The sequence below is a fragment of the Giraffa tippelskirchi genome, chromosome X, assembly GCF_054371585.1.
Source record: "Giraffa tippelskirchi isolate mGirTip1 chromosome X, T2T-mGirTip1v1.2.pri, whole genome shotgun sequence".
Taxonomy (NCBI): Eukaryota; Metazoa; Chordata; class Mammalia; order Artiodactyla; family Giraffidae; genus Giraffa; species Giraffa tippelskirchi.
The window spans coordinates 80880110-80894900 of NC_137289.1; the positions used below are offsets into that span (position 1 = coordinate 80880110).

The following is a 14791-nucleotide window of genomic DNA, read 5'->3' on the forward strand; positions in this document are numbered from 1 at the left end:
CATCATTTACAATAGCCAAGACATGGAAACAACCTTAAGTGTCCACCAGCATTATTTACAATAGCCAAGACATGGAAACAACCTAAATGTCCACCTATGAATGAAGAGAAAGAGGAAATCTGGTATATATATATATAATTTGGAGTATATAAATATATATATATATATAATTTGGAGTATATAAATATATATATTTATAGTATACAAATATATATTATTCACCCATAAATATATAAATATGTATAAATATTAATATATATTAATATAATATATAGAAATATATTAATATATTATATAAATATATATTATTCACTCATAAAAATAAAAATCATTCTGCCATTTGCAGCAACATGGATGGATCTTGAGCATCTTCTAGGTAAAATAAATCAGACAGAGATAGGCAAATGACATGCGATCTAAATTATGTGAAATCTCAAAAAAAATCATGGAAAAAGAAAATATATTTGTAGTTGCCAGAAGAAGAGGGTGGGGGTGTGAAATGGATGAAGACGGCCCAAAGGAACAAACTTTCAGTTATAAAATGAGGCCTGGGGATGTAATGCACAGCTCTGTGACTATAGTTAATACTGTATTGTGTATTTGAAAGTTGCACTTCCCTGCTGGCTCAAACTGTAAAGCATTTGCCTACAATGCGGGAGACCCAGGTTCAATCCCTGGGTTGGGAAGGTCTCCTGGAGAAGGAAATGGCAACCCACTCCAGTATTCTTGCCTGGAGAATCCCATGGATGGAGGAACCTGGTAGGCTCCAGTCCATAGGGTCTCAAAGAGTCGGACAGGGCTGAGGGACTTTACTTTCACTTTTAAGAGTTAGATCTTAAAAGTTCTCATCACAAGAAAAAAAAATTGCAACTGTGTGGTTATGGAGGTTATCTAGGAAAAAAAAAACTTGTAAAGTGTTTGAGGTTGCATGTACTAATATATTGATCACATTGCTGTGTATATTATTGAAGAACTGGAAACAAACTGCATACTCATCAATCAGGGATCTTAACTGATTCATGTTCTCTAATTTCAGTCACTTATGTACCCTTTGATTCTGGTATATTTAACATTTTTCTTTAAATTGACTTTTAACCTTACCTCTGGTCATAGCTGTTGCAGTGTATCAGGAAGCATGGATCTGTACTAGTTACATCCATTGCAGATATACATTTAAATAAATGCATACTTAAAATGAATATGCTTATGTCTGTGTAATATCTATAATAATTTTATGTACTATATCATTAGTTTTACCACACAATAAAAGCCCTGGTTAATGGTATATCCATATAACACAGCTGTTAGAAATGATGATGTTGTTATATACTTATTGACTTTAAAAGTTTTTAATTAGGTGAGAAAACAGTATGCTCTTATGCATGTACTTTTGTAATTTATAGGTTTATGTACTTGGAATATTTTACACTAAAATATTAATAAGTGGTAATGGCTCAGTGATTATGGGAAACATGAAAAATTTTGAACTTTATCTTCTAATTTCTTAAAATGTTAAAAAGCATATAACTTCTAATCATAAATAAAAATAAAGAACTATAAATTCTCTGATTTTAGGCAAAATTAAGTATATATATAGTCTTTTTTAAATTTAAATTTATTTATTTTAATTGGAGGCTAATTACTTTACAATATTGTGGTGGTTTTTGCCATACATTGATATGAATCACCCATAGATGCACATATGTTCCCCCAGCCCTCTGGATTGTCCCAGAGCACCAGCTTTGAATGCCCTGCTTCATGCATTGAACTTGCACTGGTCATCTGTTTTAGAAATGGTAATATACATATTTCAATGCTGTTCTCTCAAATCATCCCAACCTCACCTTCTCCCATATAGTCCGAAAATCTGTTTTTTTACATCCGTGTCTCTTTTGCTGCCTTGCATATAGGATCGTTGTTCTCCCTATCTCTTCCTCTTTGGTTTGGTTTGGTGGGTTTTTATCATGTTCCTTCACCTGCTGAATATTTATCTGCCTTTTTATTTTTACTTTTTTTACGTTGCTGTGTTTGGGGTGCCCTTTATGCAGGTTGGAAGATCGTGGTTCCTCTTAATTGTGGAGTCTGCTCCCTGTGGGTGAAGTTGGACTAGTGCCTTGTCAAGGATTTCTGTTTGGGGGAGCTTGTATCTTTGTTTTGGTGGGCATAATTGGATCTCTTCTTTCTGGAGTGCAATGAAGTGTCCAGTAGTGACTTTTGAGATGTCCATGAGTTTGACATGGCTTTGGGCAGAATGTCTTTTAATGTTCAGTGTTGTACTTCAGTTTTTCTGGATAATTAGCATGGAATGTCTTACACTGGAACTTGTTGGCTCTTGAGTGAAGCTTGGTTTCAGTGTAGGTATGGAGAATTTGGGGTGAGCTTTTATCTATTAATGTTCCCTGCTGTCAGGTGTTCTCTGATGTTCTAAAGTTCTGGAGTTAAGTTACCTACCTCTGACTTTTGGTCCATCTATTACAGTCGCCTCAAGACTTCTCATCCATACAGCACAGAAGATAAAACCCATAGGTTAATGGTGAAACAATTCTCCACAACCAGGGACACCCAGAGATTCATAGAGTTATATAGAGAAGAGAGAGATAGAGGTGACCAGGAGGAGAAAAGTTAGTCAAAAGGGGAGGGAGCAATCAAGTCAGTAATCAAATACCTAAGTGCTCTCCACAGCCCAGAACACCCAGAGGGATTTACAGAGTTATGTAGAGAAGAGAAGAGGGAGGAAGGAGATAGAAGTGACCTGGAGGAGAAAAGGGAGAATCAAAAGGGGAGTGAGCAATCAAGCCAGTAATCAAATCTCTAAGTGAAAATGGATACTGAAGATTAGATTATTAAAGGTACAAAATTGATTAAAAATTGTAAAGTTAAAAAATAGAAAATAAACTAATTAAAAAATAAAACAGTAAAAAAAATAAAATGAAAAAAAATATGGGGAAGCAAAGATTAAAAACCTAGAATAGAGGTTAAACTCTTAAAAATACAATATATAAAATACAAAACAAAATCGATCATAAAAATTTTAAAAAATATATATGGAATTTGTTTTTAAAAATAGGGTTTTTTTTTGAAAGATAATAGTAGGCTATAAAAATGAAAGTTAAAGGCATAATAAAGAACTAATTTTTTAAAAACGTTAAGAAGTGATAATAGTAAAAATATATCTAGGAACTTCTGCGGAGCTGTTGAGACAGTGTTGGGTCAGTTCAGCGTGAGATAGCCCCTTGTTCCAGTTTATACTTGTTCTCAAGATCTCTAGTTGCTCCTCACATGCACAGTCTCAGCATTAACTGCAGGGCTTTATTCTGTTGCATCTGTTACTTCCAGAGTGGTTTCCCCTTTGTTTATTTTGGCTTCCTCTGTTTGCAAGTTTCTTCAGTATTTAATTTTCACCTTGACACAGGGGGTGAATGTGGCCACTTATTTAGGCTCACCTTTTCAGTTGTGCTGTGGGGAGGGAGGGACACTGCAAACAAATACCACTGTCATGTGTGAGGAGTGCTTGCAGTGGATGGACCATACTGGTTTTGACACAGCCCAAGGTAGTGTGTACTTCCCGGGTCCACACTGCTCAGGTTTCAGGGTGCTCTGCAATGGCACTGTCCCAAGCATGCCCTGCATTTCGTGCCCTTCCCTGGTCTAAGCTGCTCAGGTTCTCGGGTACTCCACAAAGGCACAGACTCTGATGGGCTGTGCATTTTTTAGCCCTTCCCAGGTCTGAGCAACTCAGGTGATCAGGTACTTGGCAACTGCACTGACCCAAGTGGGCTATGAGTGTTATGAATCTCCCCAGTCCTGGCCGCTTGGTTTCCCTGCTGTGCCAGGAGGGCACAGTCTCAGGTATGCTGTGTGTCTCCTCTGGGAAGCTGATCTCAGGCTGTGACACTCCTGGCAGATGTGAGGCATCCAGTGTCCCAGGAAGATGTGGTTAGAAACTGGCAGCCTGCTCACAGTTGGGAGGAAGAGGCAGTATCTGGGGCCAAGATGGCAGCAGCCCCTTGCCTTCTGGCTCTGGCTGTCATACATCTCCCTCTCTGGCTCTGGGGAGGGAGGGTCGTATATGGCAGCTGGGTTGCTCTCCTTTGGTATTCGCTCAATACTTTGTTCTGTGAGAGCACAAGGGGTCACCGTGAGGAGTTAGAGCCTTTTGCAGAAAAGTTTTTTTTTTCTTTTGTCTCTCTAGTGATCTAACAGCTTGTGTTGCTACCTCACATTAGCTCCTTCAGACTGTCCTCAGGGCATTCAGGCCCGGTCCTTACCCTAAGGACTAACTATGCAGCCTTGCCTCCATATCCAGCCCTCACTCGCTGCTGTACCACTTCTCTGCTAGTAGTTGCAGTTTGGCATGCATTCTGTGGGTTTTTTTCCTCCAGGTTATTTTGCCCTCTGAGACTCCAAAGCTCCCCACAGACACGCCTGTGAGAGGGTTTCCTACTGTGTGGAAACATCTCCTCCTTCATGACACCCTCTCCAGGACGGTCTCCATCCCTAAATCTTTTGTCTCTGTTTTCATGTTTTATATTTTATCCTACCTCTTTTCAAAGAGATTGGGCTGCCTTTCTGGGTACCTTGTGTCCTCTGCCAGCATTCAGAAGTTTTTTTGTGGAAGTTACACAACATTCAAATTATCTTTTGATGAATTTTGTGGGGAGAAATTGATCTCCCCATCCTATTACTCCACCATCTTGGGATGGCTCCCAAATTCTTCTTTTATTTGCTAAAAAAAAAAAAAAAACGAATTGTAAAAGCTCTTAAATATTTTTAAAAATTGGTTAGCTGTGCATTGTTTTCCTATTTCTAAAATATTTGTACTTTCACTCCCAGTAATTCTTTTTGGTGTTTTTCTTCACTATTTACTTTTGCCCTGTTAAAAACAGGCTATTCAGAAGGGAAATGCAGAAGTTGCATGAATACACGCTGAAAATGCAATCTGTCAGAAGAAGCAAGCAATTAAGTTCTTGAGTATAAGTGCTAGGGTTGATGCTGTGGCAGCCAGAGTTGGAACTGCATTAACAATGGGCAAGATAAACCTTAGTATCTTGATTTAAGTTGTTGAAGGTATTAAGAATTGTCAGAAGTCTAAAGTCACCTTGTTGCAAGGTGCTACAAGGGTACTTACTGGTAAAGTCCTTCATGGGAAAGAGAGACATAGTCAAAATGCTTAGTGAGAAAAATGATTTTGGTAGTGGCTTTTCAACTAAGGTCTAATTAGTTGTCTTGAAATGAATAGTTAAAGATAAAAGATAGTCAGTGCCTAGACCAGAAATACATACTGCACTTTTTCTGTTAAGGAAATGGTAGATACTTTTGTAAGATGATCTACAAGTAACATAAGAAATTATAAAAAATTTGAGATTGTTTATATTACAGGATTCTCAGTCATTTTTTAATACTCCCTATACCAAGTCCATAGCAGGTGTATTTAAGTCTATGGATGCTACACTGAGGAGTATGAAGCTTGCAAATGTAAAAGTAAATAAATAAATAATTTGATGTTCAGATAGTATCTTTTCAGAGTAAGTTTTTTCTTATGACTATATTCATTTTTGCCAGATTTCTTCCCTGATGAGGATAAATTTGATACTGCAGTTTGAAACACTGGGTGTTCAAACACAACACATGGAAGACACTATGAGTAGTACTACAACCATAACAACTCCACAAGTAATAATTTCTCTACTTGGGCTAACTTTTAAAAATTATCCAATTTCAAAATACAATGGCTTTGTGAGGCTAACTCTTCTCTAGAATGTGAAGTAAACATGCTATATCCCCAAAATGTAAGTAGGAAGTTATGCTCTGACTTTGGATTCCTGGGAACACATTAGAGACATTTCCTATCTTATTTTGAAGTTCTAAGAATTATTATAGGTCATAAGTCTAGGAAGTCTGGAACTTGGTTCTGCCTTGATGCCAGCGGTCCTTATTGAGCACTAGAGGCTCACTGAAACCGGTGAGTATTAGGTATCATCCTAACCCCAGGTAATTCATCTCATTGCATGAATTTTGCTTCCTGCCTACTCTGTAAGTGTGTTATTTATGGACAAATCACAGAAGAACATATAATAAATTATAAGATCAATTATTTTTCAGAAAACTAGAATGTTTTCTAGGATGTTGTTGAATCTGCAGTTTAGAGAGAGATGTGATACAAAGAAAATTAAATTTGAAACTAGATTGGATGTCACATGAGCCAGAAACAAAAATTTTTTTAACTTGAATACTAAGATAGAAAATGTACTTCATTATCACTCTTTCTGATCCCAGGACCAATAACATGGTTAATCAATTAAAAAAAAAAAAACTTGTCATCACCACTTCAGATGATAATATGGAAAATATACAATTTACAAAATAGGTTAAGAGAAAATTCAATAACCATCCATCAAAATTTTGCTGCAGGTGATGCCTTTCACTGAGAAGTAACTAATAAGTTAACAGGCTTATATTTAGGTTTTACAGTTAGGAAAGAAGAAAATATTCATATGTATGTCTTATAGGGAGGATATATGTAGCTATTACTTTTTTTTAAATAAATTTATTTATTTTAGTTGGGGGCTAATTACTTTACAATGTTGTAATAATTTTTGCCAAACATTGACATGAATCAGCCATGGGTTTACATGAGTTCCCCTTCCTGGACCCCCCACCCACCTCCTTCCCCATCCCATCCCTCTGGGTCATCCCATTGCCCTGGCCCTGAGCCCTTGTCTCATGCATCGAACATGGAATGGTGTTCTGTTTCACATATGATAATATACATGTTTCAATGCTATTCTCCCAGAACGTCCCGCCCTCAAGGGGAAGGTTCAAAGCAATACAGGCGTACCTCAAGAAACAAGAAAAAAATCAAACAAATCAACTAACTCTACACCTAAAGCAACTAGAGAAGGAAGAAATGAAAAACCCCAGGGTCAGTAGAAGGAAAGAAATCTTAAAAATTAGGGCAGAAATAAATGCAAAAGAAACAAAAGAGACCATAGCAAAAATCAACAAAACTAAAAGCTGGTTTTTCGAGAAGATAAACAAAATTGACAAGCCATTAGCCAGACTCATCAAGAAACAAAGGGAGAAGAATCAGATCGACAAAATTAGAAATGAAAATGAAGAGATCACAACAGACTCCACAGAAATACAAAGGATCATAAGAGACTACTACCAACAGCTATATGCCAATAAAATGGACAACTTGGAAGAAATGGACAAATTCTTAGAAAAGTATAACTTTCCAAAACTGAACCAGGAAGAAATAGAAGATCTTAACAGACCCATCACAAGCACGGAAATCGAAACTGTAATCAGAAATCTTCCAGCAAACAAAAGCCCAGGACCAGACGGCTTCACAGCGGAATTCTACCAAAAATTTAGAGAAGAGCTAACACCTATCCTACTCAAACTCTTCCAGAAAATTGCAGAAGATGGTAAACTTCCAAACTCATTCTATGAGGCCACCATCACCCTAATTCCAAAACCAGACAAAGATGTCACAAAAAAGGAAAACTACAGGCCAATATCACTGATGAACATAGATGCAAAAATCCTTAATAAAATTCTAGCAAACAGAATCCAACATCATATTAAAAAGATCATACATCATGACCAAGTGGGCTTTATCCCAGGAATGCAAGGTTTTTTTAACATCCGCAAATCAATCAATGTAATACACCACATCAACAAATTGAAAGAAAAAACCCATATGGTTATCTCAATAGATGCAGAAAAAGCCTTTGACAAAATTCAGCATCCATTTATGATAAAAACCCTCCAGAAAGCAGGAATAGAAGGAACATATCTCAACATAATAAAAGCTACTTTTATTTATTTATTTTAATTGGAGGCTAATTACTTTAAAATATTGCAGCAGTTTTGCCATACATTGACATGAATTAGCCATGGGTGTGTACATGTGTTCCCCATCCTGAACCACCCTCCCACCTCCCTCCCCATCCTATCCCTCTGGGTCATCCCAGTGCACCAGCCCTGAGCACTCTGTCTCATGTGTCAAACCTGGACTGGCAATCTGTTTCACATATGATAATATACATGTTTCAATGCTATTCTCTCAAATCATCCCACCCTCGCCTTCTCCCACAGAGTCCAAAAGACTGTTCTATACATCTGTGTCTTTTTTGTAGTCTCACATATAGGGTTATAATTACGATCTTTCTAAATTCCATATAAATGTGTTAGTATACTGTATTGGTGTTATTCTTTCTGGTTTACTTCACCCTGTACAATAGACTCCAGTTTCATCCACCTCATTAGAACTGATTCAAATGTATTCTTTTTAATGGCTGAGTAATATTCCATTGTGTATATGTACCATGGCTTTCTTATCCATTTGTCTGCTGATGGACATCTAGGTTGCTTCCACATCCTGGCTATTATAAACAGTGCTGCGATGAACATTGGGGTACATCTGTCTCTTTTAGTTCTGGTTTCCTCAGTGTGTATGCCCAGCAGCGGGATTGCTAGGTCATATGGCAGTTCTATTTCCAGTTTTTTAAGGAATCTCCACACTGTTCTCCATAGTGACTGTAGTAGTTTGCATTCCTACCAACAGTGTAATAGGATTCCCTTTTCTCCACACCCTCCCCAGAATTTATTGTTTGTACACTTTTGGATAGCAGCCATTGTGATTGGCATGAGATACTACCTCATTGTAGTTTTGATGTGCATTTCTCTGATAATGAATGATGTTGAGCATCTTTCCATGTGTTTTTTAGCCATCTCTATGTCTTCTTTGGAGAAATGTCTGCTTAGTTCTTTGGCCCATTTTTTGATTGGGTCGTTTATTTTTCTGGAATTGAGCTGCAGGACTTGCTAGTATATTTTTGAGATTAATTCTTTGTCAGTTACTTCATTTGCTATTATTTTCTCCCATTCTGAAGGCTGTCTTTTCACCTTGCTTATAGTTTCCTTCGTTGTGAAGAAGCTTTTAAGTTTGATTAGGTCCCATTTGTTTATTTTTGCTTTTATTTCCAATATTCTGGGAGGTGGGTCATGGAGGATCCTGCTGTGGTTTAGGTCGGAGAGTGTTTTGCCTATGTTTTCCTCTAGGAGTTTTATAGTTTCTGGTCTTACGTTTAGATCTTTAATCCATTTTGAGTTGATTTTAGTGTATCGTGTTAGAAAGTGTTCTTGTTTCGTTCTTTTACAAGTGGATGACCAGTTTTCCCAGCACCACTTGTTAAGGAGATTGTCTTATCTCCATTGTATATTCTTGCCTCCTTTGTCAAAGATAAGGTGTCCATAGGTGAGTGGATTTATCTCTGGGCTTTCTATTTTGTTCCATTGATCTATATTTCTGTCCTTGTGCCAGTACCACACTGTCTTGATGACTGTGGCTTTGTAGAAGAGCCTGAAGTCAGGCGGGTTGATTCCTCCAGTTCCATTCTTCTTTCTCAAGATTGCTTTGGCTATTTGAGGATTTTTGTATTGCCATACAAATTGTGAGATGATTTGTTCTAGTTCTGTGAAAAATACCATTGGTAGCTTGATAGGGATTGCATTGAATCTATACATTGCTTTGGGTAATATACTCATTTACACTATATTGATTCTTCCAATCCATAAACCTGGTATATTTCTCCATCTATTTGTGTCCTCTTTGATTTCTTTCATCAGTGTTTTATAGTTTTCTATATATAGGTCTTTTGTTTCTTTAGGTAGATTTATTCCTAAGTATTTTCATTGCAATGGTGAATGGAACTGTTTCCTTAATTTCTCTTTCTGTTTTCTCATTGTTAGTATATAGGAATGCAAAGGATTTCTCTGTGTTAATTTTATATCCTGCAACTGTACTACATTCATTGATTAGCTCTAGTAATTTTCTGGTGGAGTCTTTAGGGTTTTCTAAGTAGAAGATCATGTCATCTGCAAACAGTGAATGTTGTACTTCTTCTTTTCCAAGCTGGATTCGTTTTAGTTATTTTTCTGCTCTGAATGCTGTGGCCAAAACTTCCAAAACTATGTTGAATAGTAGTGGTGAAAGTGGGCACCCTTATCTTGTTCCTGACTTTAGGAGAAATGCTTTCAATTTTTCACTTTGAGGATAATGTTTGCTGTAGGTTTGTCATATATGGCTTTTATCATGTTGTGGCATGTTCCTTGTATGCCTGCTTTCTGGAGTGTTTTTATCATAAATGGATGTTGAATTTTTTCAAAGGCTTTCTGTGCACTTATTGAGATAATCATATGGTTTTTTATCATTCAATTTGTTAATGTGGTGTATTGCATTGATTTCTGGATATTGAAGAATCCTTGCATCTCTGGGATAAAGCCCACTTGGTCATGATCTTTTTAACATGTTGTTGGATTCTGTTTCCTAGGATTTTGTTAAGGATTTTTGCATCTATGTTCATCAGTGATATTGGCCTGTAGTTTTCTTTTTACGTGGCATTTTTGTCTGGTTTTGGTATTAGTGTGATGGTGACCTCATAGAATGAGTTTGGAAGTTAACCTTCCTCTGCAATTTTCTGGAAGAGTTTGAGTAGAATAGGTGTTAGCTCTTCTCTCAATTTTTGGTAGAATTCAGTTGTGAAGATGTTTGGTCCTGGGCTTTTGCTTGCTGGAAGATTTCTAATTACAGTTTCGATTTCTGTGCTTGTGATGGGTCTGTTAAGATTTTCTATTTCTTCCCGGCTCAGTTTTGGAAAGTTATACTCTTCTAAGAATTTGTCCATTTCTTCCAAGTTGTCCTTTTTATTGGCATAGAGTTGCTGATAGTAGTCTCTTACGATCCTTTGTATTTCTGTGTTTTCTGTTGTGATCTCTCCATTTTCATTACTAATTTTGTTGATTTGATTCTTCTCCCATTGTTTCTTGATGAGTCTGGCTAATGCTTTGTCAATTTTATTTATCTTCTGAAAGCACCAGCTTTTAGCTTTGTTGAGTTTTGCTATAGCCTTTTTTGTTTCTTTTGCATTTATTTCTGCCCTAATTTTAAAGATTTATTTCCTTCTGCTAACCCTGGGGTTCTTCATTTCTTCCTTTTCTAGTTGCTTTAGCTGTATAGTTAGGTTACTTATTTGACTTTTTTCTTGTTTCTTGAGGTAAGCCTGTATTGCTATGAACCTTCCCCTTAGCACTGCTTTTACAATGTTCCATAGGCTTTGGGTTTTTGTGTTTTCATTTTCATTCATTTCTATGCATATTTTGATTTCTTCTGTGATTTGTTGGTTATTCAGAAGCGTGTTGTTCAGCCTCCCTATGTTGGAATTTTTAATAGTTTTCTCCTGTAATTGACATCTAATCTTACTGCATTGTGGTCAGAAAAGATGCTTGGAATGATTTCATTTTTTTTTTTTTTTGAATTTACCAAGGCTAGATTTATGGCCCAGGATATGATCTATCCTAGAGAAGGTTCCATGTGCACTTGAGAAAAAGGTGAAATTCATTGTTTTGCGGTGAAATGTCTGATAGATATCAATTAGGTCTAACGGGTCCATTGTATCACTTCAAGTTTGTGTTTCCTTTCTAATTTTCTGTTTAGTTGATCTATCCATAGGTGTGAGTGGGGTATTGAAGTCTCCCACTGTTACTGTGTAATTGTTAATGTCTCCTTTCATACTTGTTATTCTTTGCCTTACATATTGCAGTGCTCCTATGTTGGGTGCATATATATTTTTAATTGTTATATCTTCTTCTTGTATTGATCCTTTGATATTTATGTAGTGTCCTTCTTCATCTCTTTGGACAGCCTTTATTTTTAAGTCTATTTTATCTGATATGTGTATTGCTACTCCTGCTTTCTTTTGGTCTCTATTTGCATTGAATATCTTTTTCCAGCCCTTAACTTTCAGTCTGATGTGTCCCTTGTTTTGAGGTTGTTCTCTTGTAGACAACATACATAGGAGTCTTGTTTTTGTATCCATTCAGCCAGTCTTTGTCTTTTGGTTATGGCATTCAACCCGTTTACATTTAAGGTAATTATTGATAAGTATGATCCTGTTGCTATTTACTTTGTTGTTTTGGGTTCGAGTTTATACACCCTTTCTGTGTTTCCTGTCTAGAGAAGATCCTTTAGCATTTGTTAAAAGCTGGTTTGGTGGTGCTGAATTCTCTCAGTTTTTGCTTGTCTGTAATGTAGCTATTACTTTTATACATCTTCTACTTTTATACATCTTCCATAGCCTTGCTCCCTAAAGTGTTGTGAAAAAATCAGGGATATCTGTATCACCTGGGAGTTCATTAGGACTGCAGGCATTCAGACCCTATCCATAGATATATTGAATTGGAATCATTTTAATAAGGTTTACAGGTGATATTTTGGCAATGATTTTGAGAAGCACTGTCCTAGAGTTTCTGATTCTTATTCAGGCCTGTGAGTCTATTTCCAGGTGATTTTATGGTCAAGTTTAGGAAAACACAAGGGGACTGGAAAAATGACTCAAAGTCAGGACACTTGGATGTCTAATCCCCACTCTGGCAAAATTAAATTTGAGGCATTAAGATACTCACTACCTTGGGTGTCAGTATCTTACAGCTGTGAATATAAGGTTGGATTTGATGATATCTGAATGTCTTTTAGCTCTGAAGAGTATTGATATTCATTCACCTAACATCAGCAATTCCCCATTTTAGGTATTTTGCTAGGTGCTGGGGATATTCAGGTATATGCACAACATTCTTAATAAAGAGTCAACCGAAACTTATAACAGAAATGGAGAGGGATCTGGTTGAACATGCTTAGATGCCCAAATTCTCATGCCCTGCTAATGAGTAATTAGAATTTAAATTAGCATATTCACTTTGGAGAAGCAATGTGGTAGTATCTAAAATCCACTCTTAATGTAGTAACCAGAGCAGTCCTGTTAAAACAAGTCAGATAAAGTCATTCTTCTGTTCAGAATCCTTAAATGGCTCCAGATCTCACTCAAAATAAAATATAAATTCTTTACAATGGCCTCTAGGATCTTCCTCATTTATCTTCTCTGACCTTATCTACAGTTATTGCTCATCATTCTACTAAGATATTGGTCTCCTTGTTATTTCTCAAACACACAACCTACGTTTCTTCCTCAAAGTCATTACACTTGCAAGTCCTCTCCCTGAATCTCTTCCTTCTACCTTGCATGCATCCTCATTTCACACTCTCCCACCTCCTTCAGTTCTTTGTTCAAATGGCATTTTCTCAGTGAGGTCTTTTATGACCATGCTACTTAGAAGTATATCAGTAACACATCTACCATGTGGTATACTCCTTATCTTCCACCCTTGTTATATATTTCTCCATTTTACAATCATCTTCATAATTTTTAAAATTTTTATATGCTCACCTTGAACGTTGTTATCTGCACATAATAGAATTTAAGCTTAATGATATACCCATCTGAATGTAGAGTTCCAAAGAATAGCAAGGAGAGACAAGAAAGCCTTGGAAAGTGAACAAAACAAAGAAATAGAGGAAAACGATAGAATGGGAAAGATCTCAAGAGAATTGGAGACACCTATGGAACATTTCATACAAAGATGGACACAATAAAGGACAGAAAATGTTTGGACCTAACAGAAGCAGAAGATATTTAGAAGAGGTGACAAGAATACACAGAAGAACTGTACAAAAAAGGTCTTAGCGACCCAAATAAACATGATGGTGTGATCACTCACCTACAGCCAGACACTCTGGAGTGTGAAGTCAAGTGGGTCTTAGGAAGCATTACTATGAATGAAGCTAGTGGAGGTGAAGGAATTCTAGCTGAGCTACTTCAAATCCTAGAAGATGATGCTGTTGCAGTGTTGTACTCAATACGCCAGCAAATTTGTAAACCTCAGCAGTGGCCACAGGACTGGAAAAGGTCAGTTTTCATTTCAATTCAAAAATGGGGAATGACAAAGAGTGCTCAAACCACTGAAAAACTGTGATCATTTCACGTGCTAGCAAGGTAATGCTCAAAATCCTTCAAGCTAGACTTTAATAGTACACGAACTGAGAACTTCCAGATGTTCAAGCTGAATTTAGAAAAGATGGAGGAACCAGAGATCAAATTGCCAAGATCCATTGGATCATAGAAAAAGCTAGAAAATTCAAGAAATGCACCTACTTCTTCTTCATTAACTGTGCTAAAGCCTTTTACTGTGTGGATCACAACAAACTGTGGAAAATTCTTAAAGAGACTGGAATACCTGAGAAACGTGTATGCAGGTCAAGAAGCAACAGTTAGAACTGGACATGGAAAAAACAGACTGGTTCAAACTTGGGAAAGGAGTGCATCAAGGCTATATATTGTCACCCTGCTTATTGAGCTTATATTTAGCCATCATGCGAAAGGCCAGGCTGGATGAAGCACAAACTGAAATCAAGATGGCTAGGAGGAATATCAATAACATCAGATATGCAGATGACACCATACAAATGGCAGAAAGTGAAGAGAAATTAAAGAGCTTGTTGATGAAGGTGAAAGAGGCGAGTGAAAAAGCTGGCTTAAAACTCAACATTCAAAAAGCCAAGATCATGGCATCTGGTCCCATTGCTTCATGGCAAATAGATGGGGAAAAAACGGAGATTTTGTTTTCTTGGGCTCCAAAATCACTGGGGACAGTGACTGCAGCCATGAAATTAAAAGGTGCTTGCTCCTTGGAAGAAAAGCTATGACAAACCTAGAAAAAAATATTAAACACAGAGATATCACTTTGCCGACAAAATCCATCTAGTCAAAACTATAGTTTCTCCATGTATGGATGTGAGAGTTCAACCATAAAAGAGGCTGAGCATGAAAGAATTGATGCTTTTAAACTGTGGTGCTGGAGAAGACTCTTGAGGATCCCTTGGACAGCAAGA

At 36.9% G+C, this 14791-nt stretch overlaps 1 pseudogene; it reads left to right on the forward strand.

The window, feature by feature from the left end:
* LOC145535671 (charged multivesicular body protein 1B2-like) overlaps positions 1-14791 on the forward strand; it is a 58069-nt pseudogene that overhangs the window by 42896 nt on the left and 382 nt on the right.